This window comes from Homalodisca vitripennis, chromosome X (assembly GCF_021130785.1).
Source record: "Homalodisca vitripennis isolate AUS2020 chromosome X, UT_GWSS_2.1, whole genome shotgun sequence".
Classification (NCBI taxonomy): Eukaryota; Metazoa; Arthropoda; class Insecta; order Hemiptera; family Cicadellidae; genus Homalodisca; species Homalodisca vitripennis.
Genome location: NC_060215.1, coordinates 114,731,859 through 114,750,275, shown reverse-complemented (window position 1 = coordinate 114,750,275; position 18,417 = coordinate 114,731,859). Strand labels below are relative to the sequence as shown.

At 33.1% G+C, this 18,417-nt stretch overlaps 1 long non-coding RNA gene across 1 annotated transcript in view; it reads right to left on the bottom strand.

Annotated features, from left to right (window-relative positions):
• The window catches only part of LOC124369807, a 145,776-nt gene extending 129,748 nt beyond the window's left edge, over window positions 1-16,028 (bottom strand). The window contains exon 1 of the long non-coding RNA XR_006923098.1: window positions 15,946-16,028. This is a non-coding gene — a long non-coding RNA (uncharacterized LOC124369807). The remainder of the gene's footprint in view (window positions 1-15,945) is intronic.
• Window positions 16,029-18,417: the final 2,389 nt, after the last annotated feature.

Here is an 18,417-nt window from a genome sequence, read left to right as displayed (position 1 = left end):
GGATTTTGCATGAGAATTATTGAATACCCCCAGTTATCAGTAATGCTGCTGTTACTTCTCATTTACCTATATCCCAAAAGGTCTCAAACTCGTGTGTTTTATTTTCCCTTTTGCTTTATAGATTTTCTAAACCTTTTAGCGTTGTTGAAATTTCATGCAGTAACATATTTAAAATTATCTGACCGAAGTACTAAAGTCAAAGCTATTCACTACGCTAAGTTTTCCACATGTAATATTCATGATACGTGTTTGTGCGTGTATTGGAAAACATGCTTGTGGTTGAATAATAATCCAAACCCTTTTTTGCAAACTGATTCATATACATACAAAGATACACTTATTGGCCATTCGTGGAATCAAAAGTTAAAATAATAACAAAAGTTTCTTTTATTAAATCCATTCTAATAAACATTTTATTGGAACAAAATATGCAGGAGTCAATGTTGCAAGGGGAAGATTATTATGCGTGCTTGTGTATGTACTAATTAAAATCATAATTAGCTTGCTACATGAAAAAATTTCGTTTTAGTGCATTTTAATTGTTATATAAAACATTAGTATGGTAATTTAATCGTACCCAATTATTGTTATAATTAATTGTGTAATTTATTAGTTTCATAAATTGCATTTTATGAACTTGAAAACATAGAACATACCATGTTTAATTATAATTATTATGTAAAAAATTAGTATTGTAATTTTACTGTACACAACTATCGTTCTTTTAAATGTGTATATTGTTAGTTTTATTGAATTGAATTTTATGAAGTTGGAAACATAGACCATATCAGGGTTGGATTGTGCATTGCTTTGACATTGTGTATTTTAGTTTAAATATTAAGCTAAATATTACTTTCATAAGTAGAATTTTGTAATTTTCATGCTCAATTTGTAATTTGTAAGTTTCATAATACAAATTCAACGTACCAGACGTATAGTACGTTAGTAGCACCCCATTGTACTTACTGATTGCTGATGTAATGAAAACACTCCTCGAATCTCACCAGAGATCTGACATTATCAAAGTCGGTATAGTACCATTTATAGCTCAGAGAGAAATCGGTTGTGCTCCTAGGAGTGAGAAGTCAACTTTAGTCTAGATTGCATCGTATATGATAGCTTGAATAAATTTTAAGAGAAAGATTACGTAGAATACTTGTCTCTGCTAGAGAAGAAATCGAAGATTTAAGTAATCAGATAGGACTTCCATAGGAACTTCTAAATGGTAGTTGGTATCTTCAAGTCGGATCCGACAAGAATTCTAACTACCAAAAAACGAATACCATAGAAAGACCGTTCGAATTTAGTCCGTAAGTCCTTTATATTTTAGACTATATTAATTTGAATACCATACACGTATCTAGTGTTTAGATTATACACGATGAAATATGATAGTAGAGCGTTGGGTTGGGTTCACAGACATGTTGGAGCTGAAAAACAATTCATATATATTTCGATAGCACTTTATAAAATCAGTGATATCTCGGGTAAAGAGATACAAGTAAAGAGTTTGAGGGTATTCTAGAATTTTAAAGCTTTTACGTTAACATTCTCTACAAGACTGATACCTATAATGTGGAAGTGGCAACTGTGCAAATAAAAACCCTGCGATTTGCGAGAAATATATGTTGATAGTTAGAGAGCAATCATAGGAGTTAATAAATATAAATAGAATTAGGGGTTATACAATCCATCATCCTTGAACTTTGACGTTAGGATAAGTAGGTAACATTGTGGAACACGTGGGACACTTAATGTAACATCAATTAACTTGTTTTTTCCACGAAAGGTAGCTTCAATGTATTCATGGAATTAAAGAGGCTAGAAACTGGACCCGCGTACAAAGCTATGTTTAATGGGTGGATTTTTTGGATATTAGAAGTCCTGCCAAGATGTTTTCAAATAATTGTCAATGACCCAGAAGATGATTGTCGGCAAGTTATTGGAAGTTATTTTCAGGAGCTTATAATTAATTAATGCTGCGGGGTAATGCAGCAATCCATAATACTCTAAAAAAGAAGCCGTTACATTAGTTAGAACGTACTTGCAGAGGTCCGCTAAAGGAACACGAAGGAAGTATTGAAAGTAATTACAGTTAAGATGCATTTTTGGTTTCCAGAAGATCCTTTTTTTATTAGAATTCTTTCCTGGTAGGGAGGTTCATTGAGAGGCTTTCGATAAGGGATAGTTTAAACTCAGCAAGATTTCCTATATAAAGGAGTAAAAACCAGAGCTATCTTCATTGCTTGGAATCTTGGCAATTCCTTTCTGGAGGGCATATGAGGAGGTCACCTTAGAGTCTGAAAAATCATCAAAAGATTCATTGATGCAAAGAGAATAAATTCGAGAAATGTCGTCTTGAGCACTCACTTGACATACTGTTCCAGACTTCTCTAATAATTAAGCGAACGCCAAAATGTACTACTTCAGTACCTTCTCTTAGTTTATTCCAAGTAATTTTGTTAACATAAACTTTACTACCACTGTGATAATGCAGTATTCTTATCAACATCATATATTGTGTGGTTAAAGTTATGACTTAAGTGGTTGATTTCAAATAAAAACTTATAAATATCACAAAATTATACTACTTTGAGCATCCATTACAAAATGATCTTCCATTTCGTAGCAGAATATTTTATATTCGTCAAAGCAGTAGTATGAAATGGTAGTTTGGAGAAATCCTGTAAATCATGGTGCAGTAAAATCTTGTCCTGTTTGAAGGAGGTTATCCTGCTCGTAAATATTATACTGTAAACGATACCGTACAGAAGAGCTATGGTATAAAAAGTTGCGTTTTCCTGGTTTTTGATCATCTAACGATTAAAAAGGCTAATAAAACTATTGTTGCGCTAGAAAAAGTGCAGACCAAAGAAGACATTAACCAATACAGGTGTATTCCTACACTAGGCTACTAGACAAGTATGGTACTGTTTAAAAGTTGTACTAACTTAATTTATGATTCATTTTACAGCTAATTTTATTTTTAAGATTTAATTTACCTTTTATCAAGAACCACTGAAAATATATGGATGATTTTTGTTGTTTTGTTTATCTAACTATCCTTATTATTTACATAGTAATAAATTTTAAAAACAAATTTGACATGATAAAGAATTTAACTTATTTCGGTGAGCAATGAATTTAAATTAAAAATAAAAAGTAGGTTTTCACATAAACACAACTCAATAAAGGTACATGGAACATGGTAAATTTAACATTAGGAAGATAGAGATATCCGACTCCCTATTATATTTTTGTAATAAGAGCTTCTCTCTTTAAATAATATTTGCAGGTTCAACCTTTACATAAAGGTTCGTAGAACAAGGAAAAATGTTAGAACTTTATAATCGTGAAATTTTACGTGATACTTGTTTTTTATACCCAATGATATTTTCTTCATTTGGGTACTGATAGCTTAATACATTTACAGTAGTTTTGGTTTTTATTACTATTTTACTTGGTATATAATTTATCTTCTTGCTAATTATACTTATACTAATACTTTAGCTATGATAATCTCATGGTATTCTTGCCATGATAATATCAATGTAGAAATAGACATTTTATTTAATTATTTTATTTGTATTGAATAATTGCTGTCAGACAAGAAATATTGTGCCGAGTTGTAGTAAAATTTACTTTGTATTTTTCTTACTTTTGTATATACCTGCCTTTGAAAATAAATTACTCTGAGTAAATTAAAATATTAATAATTTTGTTTCTAAAACCATTTTAATGTGAGTCTGTATTTATTATGCAAGGCTAAGTTTAAATTGCTTTTAACACTAACGTATATAAACAAATAATTTAATTGATTTAATTAGAAACCTATTTTAGTCAATGTTAATAATCGTAATATTTAAAACCTCTTATGTAAGTTAATAAAATACATTTAAATATTTAAAGCAATAGAAATATTATTATTTGCTAACCCAGTTCAAAATGTGGTTAAATATGTTTACTGCAAATCTCAATCCATGAATACTCACTTAACAAATATGTTCATCTAGATATATTTAAACATAGATTTTTTAAAATTACTTAATGGAAGGAGAAATGAAGTTGAACTCAACATTCACACATGTTATTAAATGAAAGAGACTGTTAAAATGTAATAAACTGTTGACAACACATGATACTACAAATCATGTGTTTAATTAATTTAAGTACCATTTCAAAACTTCTTTGTATTTATAGTCTTTAAAACATAGAATTAACCTGCAAGTAACATCATTTCTTATTTCGGCCTTTCTTGTAATCACTGTTCAGTACTTAGGTTATCCATGTGGTAAAACATGTTACTAATGATATACAGTTAACTGTAAATTGTTGTGCAAATATAAAGCATTCAGTGCTTAATCAGAGGTCTGATGCAGATACCAAATAAAAAGTTACTATATGACGAATACGATAGATTTTAAGATTGTTACGAAATAAATTTTTGTTGTTTCTTGATAGAAGTAAGCCTGCGTTATTTTCCTGAGGCGGGCCAACAATGCAAACTCAACTGCGTCACAAGAAATAGACTGAAAGTAAATTACAATAGCCGGAAATATACACTTTATTAGCGAAGTAAGTTTCTCAGACATACTTACGAATATATTTTCTTAATCGGTAAAATGGGAGCTTAATATAATAATGGAAATTTTTAGTCGGTTTTATTTTAGGATTTGAGCGATTACAAAAAACAAATTGAAAACCCCATAAAATTTTCGCTTGATATCTAAAGTTCTCTTAACCGTAAACACTGAAATAATATATACCTAAAATTTGCCTACATCCGTTTCAAAACATAAAGCCCCATCATTTGGTACACCATAAGTGCACTAACTGAAAGGTAGACTTCGACTTTGGAGTTCTTCCACAGTAGCCTACAATAGTTCAATTGTTACTGAAATCGTTGCAGCTGCTTAATTATATCATGAAATAATGGAGAAACATCAACATTATTTCACAAGTTCTTATAAAATTATTTTACTCTCCGAATTAAGGACCTCAAATTTGAACTTAAATCTGAAATGGATCCGGAGATTGGAATATGCTCATGGTGTCCCTGTTTTTCAAAATAAATAGCTTGCGAAGCTGCCGGTAACTGCTAGTTTTATATTTACTCTTTATATTTACAGAGTCATACAACAATGTGTCGTAGCATGTTATTGTTCTTTCTTGTGTAGGCCAAAGTACTGTGTGATCATATCTATTCTGGAATTTGACACTGTTCACTAACTCAAGTGTACGGGGTATGGTGAGGATATACAGTAGAATAATTATTATAGTATTATACGAAGGTTTTCACTCGTGTGGTGAATATCAAAGGTCTTTTATTATAACTAAGTAACTTGCTGACGTTTGTTCTACCCCGTGTACCGTACTGCTATATTAAATTTAAGTTATTTATGTTTACCACTGACAAGAATGATAGAGCTGGAATTTTCGGTCCACCGTTTAAACTGTTTTGGAAATATTTAGTGGATTAAAATGGGATTTCTGTTCCAATAAGAAAGCTGAGGAATGGCTTTAAATCATAACCTTGAACGGCTGAGTCGAAGACGTAAACAAAATTTCTAATAAATCATGAACCAACCGAGAGGTATAACAGCAATAACGCAAGCAATCGCATTCCAGACGTGCCACGTTCGAATGCGGAGGTCGGGAATTCTGAGGCAAATATGCACTGTTTCCCTCCAGGCAAACGGCGGAATGGACTTCAAAAGGCCAATGCTCTGTCACGTTCATTGGTAGAGTGGACCATAAAGTTTGACCTGTACCTGGGAAAATATCCATGTCAACACTTCAGTTACCAGATTTATAAACACTTTTACTGATCACCGTGGTTTTATGATTGGCCATAAAATATTAGAAACCGTAAATGACAACCTTAAGATTAAAGATTGCTTTTTAGATTAAAAGTAATGGTCGAATGCTCAATAGAAAGTTCGTGGGGACCTCTTTACTACTAAGATAGTATTAGAATATGAGGTGTTTAAAAGTCTTACACTTTTAGTCTCACTATTATTGTGTCTTTATATCACATAATAATTGTTATTTTAATAACTTTTATAGTAAGTACCGATTGAATGAAAGTCCTCAGTTTTTACAGTTCTTCCTCTTTTATAAGGACTTTAAATACGAAATGTCCATATGTGGGGTTACTGCCAACTTTCTTACTTACTAAAAAAAAATTCTTTGAGGAGGGGATACACATGAATAATAAAGCTTGTTCTGTCTCATAAACACTTGTACTAAATGATGCAATAAACCATCATTTTTTAGGATTTGAGTTGTGATACAAACCCTTTTAGACGATGTAGACCATGTTAAAGTTCATTAAAAACTTGTTAGTACGTGAACCTAAAGAGGTATAGCAATTTCCTAAGTTAAAACGTTAAGGTAGATGTATGGGACTGTAGGATACGCCCGGTTGAGGCGTATTATATGTCTATTGAATTAAACTTAAAAATAAATTGGCTTACTTGTTCGTCGTAGTAAACATGAATGATTCTTTCCGAGCGCAATTAATCTTTTCAGCACAGGTCAAACTTACCCTTAATAAGAAGAACTAAAATTTTGCTACACTATTTTGACTTCCTGAAATCAACAATTATGATCAAGGAGTATTCTCAATTTATAGAGACGATAAAAATATTTAAACAGTTGAGAAGTCACACATACGATCCGATTGGTTAAACTGTTATAGATTTAACTAGATAACAATACACCACAAGGACTGAATGTGAAATCCATGCTGACCATATTTAACCTTTCAGGCGTGTTGCGTTGTGAATAAATAAATAATTGGGTAGTAGAGGATACTTATAACAACTTCGTTTCAAACTTTTGTATGAAACGAGGTTTAATCCTACTCTTCCCGTAACTGGACGAGCAAACCAATAATACATATAACAATTTCATTTTATGTTGACTTTAATGTTTAGAAATTACTTCTAACTTTCTAGATTAGTTAATATCTTGAATAAATATTACGTGAATTATTTGTTAGTTAAATTCTATAAATATACATACAATCTCGTGTTTTGAAATTAAGGAACTAACTTAAACCACCTCAAATATTTGACTTAACCTCGTGTTTACATTCTTCACTTTCATTAAGGAAATTTTGACATCATGTTCTTTTTTTTAAAAAATATTGGTAAAATAACATCAGCACATTTATTATGTTACTCCTCACGAAAGGATAATAGGATTTCGGATATTTCCCATCGTTATGTGTTACAAAATGTATAACACTATCTTCCTAATCTTTTTTTAGAGGCAGTCCCTTGTCACAAGTTGAAGGTTTTAAGTTTTTTTTTGTTCCTTGCACCTAACGAAGAGTATGGATTTCAATTCTTGAAATGCAGCGTTATACCATATTTTGTAATATAACGACGTCAAATGTCCAAAATCCTATTATCTTTAATCTTCATATTTAAGTGTGAAACCGTTTGTAACAACGATTATTTTTGTGGATTCCGCCTTCAAATGATCTATAATGAATAAATATTAATAATTGTGAAGTGCCAACGCGTACGTTTAAACAAGCTTTTCTTGCTATTGCTTTCACCTCAAATTTATGTTTAAGCAGCTTTTATGAGTGTCCTGTTTGCAAGACCGTTGTTGGTAACAATTAAACTCGATTTTGTGCCAACCTAGTGTGGTTTGGCACCTCCGACTTTCTCTACACAAAAAGACCTGAACAAAAGGGGTTAAAACGCGTTCTTGCTCAACTTTCTAAAACCCTCCCCGCCGCCGTTCCCTCACGACAGGAACACAACGTTATTGTAACAGACCTCTTCAGAAATAAGCCTTGAGACGTAACAAAACCTAGTATGTTACCTTTTATTTGTACTCATTGAATTATCACATTTCTGAAAATTATTTAACATCGAGGTTTTCTTTGGTTCTCTTAATTGATGAAAATTAAAATTTACAGAACAACATCGGTTATAATTCATTAAAATTTGTGGAATTGAATGTCACGCAACAAAACATGGTTTTGAAAAGTAAAATAGAAATGAATCCTTAAATACTCTAACAAAAAATGTTTTCAACTGTACCTTTAAATTCATGGCCAACAAATTTCACACGGATTGATTTTTCTACTTCAGCTGGATTTAAAGAATATTTCCTCTGATAACTAAGTCCTAATCTAACAAGAGTGAAAAGTGTACAAATGCATATGGCAGAAAACTTATGTCACTGAGTTGTTGTAAGCCATCTTTACTTTTTTATAATTGTCAAAATGTTATTAATTTTGGAAACGGATATTATCCCTAGAGTAACTGGACTGTTAAGCAATCGTAAGAAGAGCAAGATTGACATAACTTCCAAATAAAAGTAAGTAAGTAACAATTAGTTCTATAATGGTTCCATAATGTATTAATGTAACTAACTTTACCAATTAATATATTTTAACAAGAATTACTTGACATAATTTACTTTCATTTTAGGCATATTGCTCATAATGGATCGTACCATAAAAAGGGTATCAGGTTTTCGGAGGATTGCCACCATTAAGTGTTACAAAAATAAAACACAATTAGAAATTAATTAATTAGAAATTAACAGCATCGCCTTTAGGAACACTGTATGTAGTGAATTTCACTTGTCTTTCCTATCGTACAAAAATTTTTAATTTAAAAAAAGCATGAATATGCTCTAAAATTAAAGTCAGTTGAGGCTCAATTAAAACGGATCTCAGTTGTGTGTTAATAAAACCGTGACCTTTAGAGTTTTCAAGAAATTGGGATCATCTGAATTTCAAATAAAACGGATCTCAGCTGTGTGCCAACAAAAACTGTGCCCTTCAGATTGTTCAAGAAATTGGGATCATCTGAATTTCAAATACAACGGATCTCAGCTGTGTGCCAATAAAAACTGTGCCCTTCAGATTGTTCAAGAAATTGGGATCGTCTGAATTTCAAATAAAACGTATCTTAGTTATGTGTCAATATAACCGTGACCTTCAGATTTTTCAAGAAATTGGGATCGTCTGAATTTCAAATAAAACGGATCTCAGCTGTGTGCCAATAAAAACTGTGCCCTTCAGATTTTTAAAGAAATTGGGATCATCTGAATTTCAAATAAAACGGATCTCAGCTGTGTGTCAATAAAAACTGTGGCCTTCAACGAACTAAAGATCAATTGTGTTTCCAGTGTTAGGAACGTATAATGCTTCGGTAAACGAGTGACATTTAGTTTGACAGCAGTAAATGTTCAAATCCTCTGTGTAAGTGAAATTAGTGCTTTTTACTATATACATTCAATACTCAAAGTAAAATTATGCTCGTACGGGACAATACCTGGACAATTAAAGTGTTACTACACTACCTGATACGGTAGGTACCTTGCCCCATCTATAAGGTCATCTGATTGATCGTTATAAGGTGTGACATTTACAGAGTAGCACTACATTTGAAGTACGTATTGTTACTATTAAAAGTCACTTTACACCTTCAATAGTGCAAAGTTCACTCGATAAAAAGTTACCTTCAAGGAGTCTACTTTTACCTGTTCCTTTCACACAAACTTTATGCATTTTAAGTTGTAACTTTTATTGCATAACATTATTAAAGATCATGTCTCGACTTTTCCGTTCAAATCGGTATCCCTCTTATATGAAGACGTAATTATGTTTTGTTGAAAATAAAATACAAAGAGCTATATCAGTCATACATATACTATGCAGTTTGATATTTAAGAGGTGTTGTAGAGTTGCTGGTAAATTTGCGTTAAATCTTATTTGAATGTGAGCTGATTTAAGACACAATATGTCATATGTAATAAACATGATCCGAAGTCAAACAAAGGATTAATAAAAACAAATAAATTGATTTCAGTAAAGAGGTACGCTTTAGATAAACAAAATATTAATCTGAATGTCATTACTAATTACTCAAGTGTTAAAAACCTACTGCGACTAGCACAGTTATGTATATACTTAATTAATCGCTTGTTAAGATTATTACAAATCGCTTACAGTTAAGAACTTTAAAACATTTTTTTTAGTCGGGGTTTTGACCTATCATAACAATATTTAAGGAGCGTTACCGTGATCCCATGAGCTTGTCAGATGAGGTGTATCGATTTATGAAATAAGGAAAATAGAATAAAACTTTTACGATTCCATAATATATACATATAATCTTCTATGAGAGCAAAAACGCAGGAAAGCTATTTTTTGTAATAAGAAACAAATAAGTCCAATGACTACGATTTATGTCAAAATAACATATTTTACCTTTAGATCTTTTTCTCCATTTCATGCAATTCAAACTCTGCCAATAAAATAGTTTATTCTCAACTACTCGTAAAAGTAGTTGATAAAAGAGTGCTGAAAGGACCAATTGGAACCACCATTGTATACCATAACTGATTGTGTATTTCTAATGTTCTGTGAGACCGAAGGTGCTGAGCATCTCTTAAAGCACTACTAGTGCTTGCACAAGGTTTGCAGAGTTAAACTGGAAAAATATCAAGTATAGTGAAAATAGCCAAAATCTTTCTAGGAAAGTTTTTTTTTGTGGTAGAAAATTAATTTTTATCTTCAGTAACTGCATTTTTAGCTTGCACTTCTAAAAAAATTACTAATTAAACAACTAAGATTGTAAGGTAATGTATGAAAAAGAACAATAATAGCAAAATAAATAGCATTTAAATTTCAGCGGTACGTAAGTTATTGTTAATAATAGGATTAAGGGTAAATTTAAACACAGGTTTATTGACAAATATTCACTGAAATATCATGTTCCCAAACCTAATACGCGTTTCAGGCCTGAGTTACTATTTGGTAAAAAGGGAGCTTTCTCAAGATTTATGAACGATCGGGTCCGCGACACATGTGGGGTTGAACGACCTGCGCGCCTGCCCGTGACGGTGTGTGCGTGCAAGCAGCTGGCTGGTGACAGTAACAGTGACAGTGACAGCCTCTGATGCTTGTAGTGTCCATTACCTCCCCGAATTACCATAACATCCCCCTATATTCTCCCCTTTCCCTCCCAATAAACCACACAGGGACACTTGCTGATTGGCTTCCCCCAACGCCACCGTTCAGGGGACCCATTACGAACATAATCCGGATGTAAGGAGGGATAAAAAATGTTGGTCCAACATCTGTTTCTAATATTTCCCCACATTATACCAAACTCCCCGTAATGATATACTGTAGAGTGTACAGTCACGTGTAGAAGGATGGCAAAATGTTATGGTAATGCTAATATTGAATAACACGCTGTACCTGTGCGTTCCTCTCCACGTTTAAGATATATGAATTATCTTTCTCCAAAGTAGAACTGGTGGGATGAGGCTCACTGATTAGATACGGTATTAATGATTGTGCACATTAATAATTAATTTTTATATGAGAATTTTTTTCGAATAAGTGCTATGGAATATATATATATATATATGTATTGATTAAACGTAGTGATCGTCGAGTAGCATCACTGCGAGCTTTCAACTAGACAACAATGAATAAGATACAGTGAGTAAGTAAGTAATAGCCGTTATACGAAGGTCCGATAGAACAATCTCTCGTACGGTAGATTGTAGTCTCAAACAGCACCTTCAAATGCCTGTTATTTTTGTTTAGTAAAAAGAAGATCGGACCTCTAAAGAGGACCGATCTTCCTCCGGAGTTGTCCTGCTTTCTCCGTTCCATGGCATGCGTGACAATTCACTGAAAATTACGTGAGTCAGAATGAAGGAAAGAGTTGTTTACAAGTTCACAACAAGCGCTTTCTGGCGCCAATGTATTCTACAACGTTGACGCGTTTCTGGCGTTTAACTGAGAGACCAATTCGATGACTGACTCCAGCGCTGGAAGTGGGTTGAGATTGGCGAAGGATGAATGCGACTTGAATGAATTAACAATGATGTCAGTTTGGACGTGGTGGTAATGTGATATGAGAGTTTAAAATTTAGAATAAATTATGACGCTTACCATACAATGTGCAATTGTTACGAGCAATAAAAGATTTGATTTGATTTGACTACCGAATATAAAGTAGCTTCTACTGTTAACAGAGTTATCGTCCCACACAAATAGATTACAAGAGCACACAGTTCTCCCGTATCTGTACTTCCCTCCCTTACAAATAAAAAGCACGAGAACACAGTAGCTCCGTATATATACCTCACTACCTTCTTGGTAGAGCACATAGTTGCTCCGTACCTCTACTTCCGTCTCACCCAGATTGATTACAAGAGCACACAGTTCTCCCGTATCTGTACTTCCCTCCCTTACAAATAAAAAGCACGAGCACACAGTAGCTCCGTATATATACCTCACTACCTTCTTGGTAGAGCACATAGTTGCTCCGTACCTCTACTTCCGTCCCACCCAGATTGATTACAAGAGCACACAGTTCTCCCGTATCTGTACTTCCCTCCCTCACAAATAAACAGCACGAGCACACAGTAGCTCCGTATATATACCTCACTACCTTCTTGGTAGAGCACATAGTTGCTCCGTACCTCTACTTCCGTCTCACCCAGATTGATTACAAGAGCACACAGTTCTCCCGTATCTGTACTTCCCTCCCTCACAAATAAAAAGCACGAGCACACAGTAGCTCCGTATATATACCTTACTACCTTCTTGGTAGAGCACATAGTTGCTCCGTACCTCTACTTCCGTCCCACCCAGATTGATTACAAGAGCACACAGTTCTCCCGTATCTGTACTTCCCTCCCTCACAAATAAACAGCACGAGCACACAGTAGCTCCGTATATATACCTCACTACCTTCTTGGTAGAGCACATAGTTGCTCCGTACCTCTACTTCCGTCCCACCCAGATTGATTACAAGAGCACACAGTTCTCCCGTATCTGTACTTCCCTCCCTCACAGAAAGACTTCGAGGGCTTCACTTGGTGTCTGACTGGACTACCAACCCGCCCATATAGGTCTCTGTTCATTAAGGTTGGAAGTCAGAGTGAATTTATAGGAGTGACGTAACGCCTTAAATGGTGAGATGTCTATAACTTTATATATCAGATTTGACCATCTGGAGAAGAATTTATTACCTCTCGTTGCACACGACGCGAAATTTCTAATTCTAAAAAGGATACTACCGGATAAAATATCTTATTACCGCAAGAAATCCGAAGCCTTCCTGAGATTTAAGTATAATTTTGATGAACACTGATCACTACAAATCACCTCGGTTAACTATGAAAGATAAGAATAATAAAATTTCAAGTATGTGGACGATTGGAACACTTTTTTGGGTACTGGAATCTCAAGTCCAAATTGGAATTGTGGCCTCCAAAAAGACAGTCATGAGGAAAGCTTTTAAAGAATACCAGATGCCGCTAAGTCGCTTTTTTAGAAGTGTCATTAGTTGAACTGAGGCTACTCTTGCAGAAATGCTTATTTCCTCTTCTATATTATGTTTAATAGTTATCTTGCCTCACCAACAGAGATCGTAATTACATTGTATGATAGCCTAAATAAAATTTGTAATTTGCATTTTGGAAGAACTTTAATTCATGTAAACTATTCATGTAAAAAAAACAATACAAAATATATGTTACATATTATTTTGAATAATAGCAGAAGCAATAAACTACACACATAAACTACATAATAGTAACTTAGAATTAACCTGAAAAATATATCAATACATTTTTCCGGATGACATTTGTCTAGAAAATCCTGTTTTCTTCAAAATCCTCCCATTGTAAAATACAAACTTTAAACATTCAATATTAGTATATTTGCTCTTATAAACTTTTTTATTCTGAATAACATATTCGTGCACTACAATCAAATTGAAAATGATAAATAAATAATTAAGTTTATTTTTGTTAACCGAAAGTATATGTAGATGGATTACGTAAACATCTATAAGTCTCAAAGAACCATCAAAGCCAAAAACTAAATTTTGAACTGTACCTTTCAAAAAGTTGAGTTACCATCAAAATGCTAGACTTGGAAGTGTTCAAGAAGGATAATAGTGTAATATAAATCAATTCATGAATAGGCAGAGAGTCCATTAAGATGCCTATTTAAATTTTAAAAAAAAAGTACTTTATAATAGCGTATGTCAATCAAAATTGTACAAAATATGTTTCAGTGGAGCTTCCAAAGGTAACGGATATAAAACATTTCTTATATCTTTACCTCGTTTAGGATTTATTACATAAGTGTGAAATAATATCCTCTAACATACATGTTTATTTAAAAGTTTACTAAAGAAAACTTTGTTTAAATACATTTCCCACATAAACAAAACTGTGTTAAATGCCAGTGTGGTGATTAGTTTTATATAATCTTTATTCTTCACCTAAAAACATCTTACTGGGATTTGTATTGACCCAGGTACCAGTCACCACAGCCAGTGTCACTATATTTGTCAATTAATGACATTAAACTAAATATTGGATTTTTAAATCGTTGTAGTCATTCATACTATTAAAACAATATCACTACAACAAAATCAACTGTTGCAACTGCCATAAGAAAATAAAAAAAAAAAAAAAAAAAAAAAAAAAAATATAGAAAGAGTTCCGTTAGCAATTAATTGAAAGGAGAGCACTCGTAACTGGTGTTTATAAGCAATATTTAATAGGTTTCTATTTTTGGTTCAAAAATGTTAATAAATTATGTACAGCTCTTGAAAACAAGCACCATAAAACAAAAAAGGTTAATTATTACATTTTGTTTGATACAATCTGGAGGAGCAAAAGTTAGTACTGTTTATTTGAGTAGAAAAATAACGGTGGGCCAGCTACATAAACAATTAGACTAGTTGTACTCGTCTGGTCGTTAAAAATGCATATACGAGCAAATTGTGGGGGCTGCCACCCCCGCAACCAGAGAGGTGGGAGAGCAAAATAAGGGAGGGGGGCGAACGGCACAAGGGTTGCATGAACTCATTATTAATTTGTTGGGTTTCAGGTTAAATTTGAAAATTTTTTCAAAATGCTGTCCCATATATAATTAATTTAAATTTAGAACAAATCCATATCAAAATAATAATATAGTTAAAATCTTCTGGCGTACATATCAATGATACCTTTCTTATCTGTCAGAAACAAATTGTTCTACTTAAAATATGTATGGAAAATATTTTAAAATTACAGCTAGTTCTTATTTCTGTATACAACTATGTAATATAAATATTAAAATATAAATATTACAGTTAAATATTACTATTAGTTAGTATCTTACCTGCTTAGACAATTGCCTTACCTTAATTGTTAACACTAGTTTATAACTAGATTTTGTTATTTTGTAAAATTGCATAATATAAAGCAATGGAGAAAGTTGACAACTTTTTTATTTTATTTATTATTTTAGTGCTCATAATTAAAATTAACTCACAATAGATTTTCCAACTGAATTATATATTTCTATCATTTTAAATAAAATTCAATAAAATGAAGACGTATAAGACTATTTCAGTCATCGTAAAGAAATAACCACTTAGGTGAGTATTACGGGTGGGTATGTAGATTACCCATGGCACATTAATCAGTTGTAGAAATATTGACAAGTTAGAATTCCGTGCTATTTGAAGGTGTGACTGATAATCAATATGGGATCTAGGAGGTTCCTACTATATGCAAAACATGGTCGGCTGCATTTTTACCAGAAAGAAACACCTCGGTGTTTTAGGTTAAAGCCTTGTGTACAGACTTCACAAAGCCTGTAATTTACGATAAAAAATACAATTCCATAGACTAATTAAATTGTTAATGTCGGATCAAGACAACTATCGATTGTTTATAATAATTCGCTTAGTATAGCAGTAGATAATGAGACTTACCTGTTCGGAGCGAACGGTGGAAAATAACATTGTAGTCAAGTGCAAGACTAAACCGACCGTCTACCATTCCGAGATACTCCCATAAATTAACTACCGCTGCAAACAGTTCACTCGACAGATTCGATAGTAAACGGTATGTGTAGTTAATTCAAAGTGTGATTCCACTTACCTTTAAGTTATTTTGGGGATTTTTCCACTCGTATAAGCACTGATCACCTGACACTGCACGGTTTGTCGATATCCCAGTTCGGTTTCCAGAGCCTCGCTTGAGTCGCGCAGTCGACCAATAGTGGGCCCGCCATGGCTCCCGCTTACTTCCTTTTCTGAACGCTAGATGCCAGCCGTGCCGTAAATTGTTATCAACTTTCCCGCCCATTGAGCGGGATGGAAGGGGGCGGACTGGCCTTCTCTTATTCCTCAACAAAAAATCGACCTGTTGAGAAGGACGACGGCGACGTCAGGATCGGGTTAGAGAGAGAGGGCAGAACAAGTCTTGGTTAATTTACAACTATTATCATCTCCAGGGATGGTCTTCGCCAGGCCGAATCGCTCACAGCCTCTCCGGCCTCTTGGTGCATGAAGCTTAATATTTCTTCCATTACAACGTATTAAAGTACACAGTTAGGTATAATTATATTAATTTTAAGTCCAATAAATGCATGTAATTTATATGTATAGACATATATACATGGTTATATTATAAAAGAAAACTCAACATAAAAACAACAAATATTAAGACAGTTAATCATTTCAAAACTAATCGTTAATTTATATACAGGTTGTCACAAATGGAGCGGCTTTAAAAAATAAAATTAGGTGTCTTTATAAATTATACATGTTAAAATGGAAACGTATATTTTCTAAACGACAGAAACTTTTGGTAATTAAATAATCTCCAGTCCTAAATAAACTCTCTGAAATAAAATAATAACCTTACTCCATGCTCAAAGTTATTTTTCATAAAACCACCAAAAACAAATAAACTTTTGTATCCTTTTGGGTGTGATGCTTTTGGCGAGTTACTATTTTTTAAGCCGGATTTTGTGAAGTCGCTATCATAAAATATATGTAATAATAATTAAATGTTGGGTCATTATTTCTACTTTAGTATTAAATATTGTGCCAGTAAGACAACAAAAATGAACTGTGGGAGGAGTATTCATATGTGAAAATAATAAAACTAAGAAAGGTGCAGTTTTTAAAACATTTTAGGGCATTTCATGTATAGTTGCTTTAATTTTCTTTTTATCGTGCTGCTTCAGATATTACAGTTGATTTTAGTACATCAGAATGTTTTCTGTTACATGTATACCTATGATAAAAATACATATAACTTAAACATATGTATATAATTTAAATAAACATTGAATCACAAAAAGTACTTCCTCCGCCAGCCAGGACTCGAACCCGGATCTTCTACCGGGTGAGAGCGATATCACTACACTACAGAGCCCTTACTTTTAACTATTCAATCATAATTATTTTGTATTTGGTCGTTTCTGTAACATATTTGTTTGCATAACGAAACAAACACATAATCGGAAGACCAATACCGTGTTTGTTGTTAGCTTTAGGAAGTTTACAATAACATGTATGAATCAATATCGTATACAAGTAACGTTTTAATGTACTATATCTAGATCTATATCACTAGCACATTTAATTAATTCACAGACAAAAATGTGTTCAAAGACCATCACAGCGTTCACTAGTATTCCAAGCTGACATGACAGATTATACAGTGTCATACGATGTCGAGAGGAGGTGGTCTATACAACCCACCAACCTTGCCCTTCCTGAAAATCCTATCACTCCGGAACCAAGCCAAAACGTCCTAAGTCGAATGAGCGGTTCTTTCAACTTATAGTCCTTAGAAGACAAGATAGAAGTACGCCACATCACGTGTCGTTACTGGCTTCACTCAGATTGTATGAACTATTTCAAGTCCATAGCTCATTCATTTTCGAATTGTCCTGTGGACAGATAGACAGAAGTATTACCGTACTAAAAAGAAGTTGACCAAAAATGACGTATAAAATAACTCAATCTTAAAGAAATGTTTTCATGCGAAATTTAAAGTCAACTATTTCCTGGTTGGCATCGTGGTTGCCTATAATACAAATATAAAAATATTCACCAACACTCAGCGAAATCCCATGGAGAATAATCTTATCGAACACATATATAAGTATGTTCTTCATATATAAATAAAGCATAATGAACAATTTCAAGGCTACAGGTAAGTTAATTTTCGAGATATTGTGCGGACAGACACACAGATAGATGGGCAATCAAGACTGGTGAACAGAAATGAAATTTTTCCAGTTCCACCCAATCGCTAAACCCCAGCCAATAAAACTAGCGTATTTCATAAGTTACCATTTAGGAAACAGATGGACTTAAGCATCAAATCGTATAATCGATTGAACATTGAGCAAATTTTAATTTTATTCTAAAGTTGTTGATAAATGAGTTCTACAAAAATGAATTTAAGACAACATTACTGTGTGTAAGCAAGTTTTGAAAATATTGTTTGTCTTCCTACAAAACTAAAAAGTCATAATTTCCAAAATTGGCAGGAATTGGCACAAAAAAGCATACAGAAATAGTTACCAAACTACATATAGGTTCATACCAATGA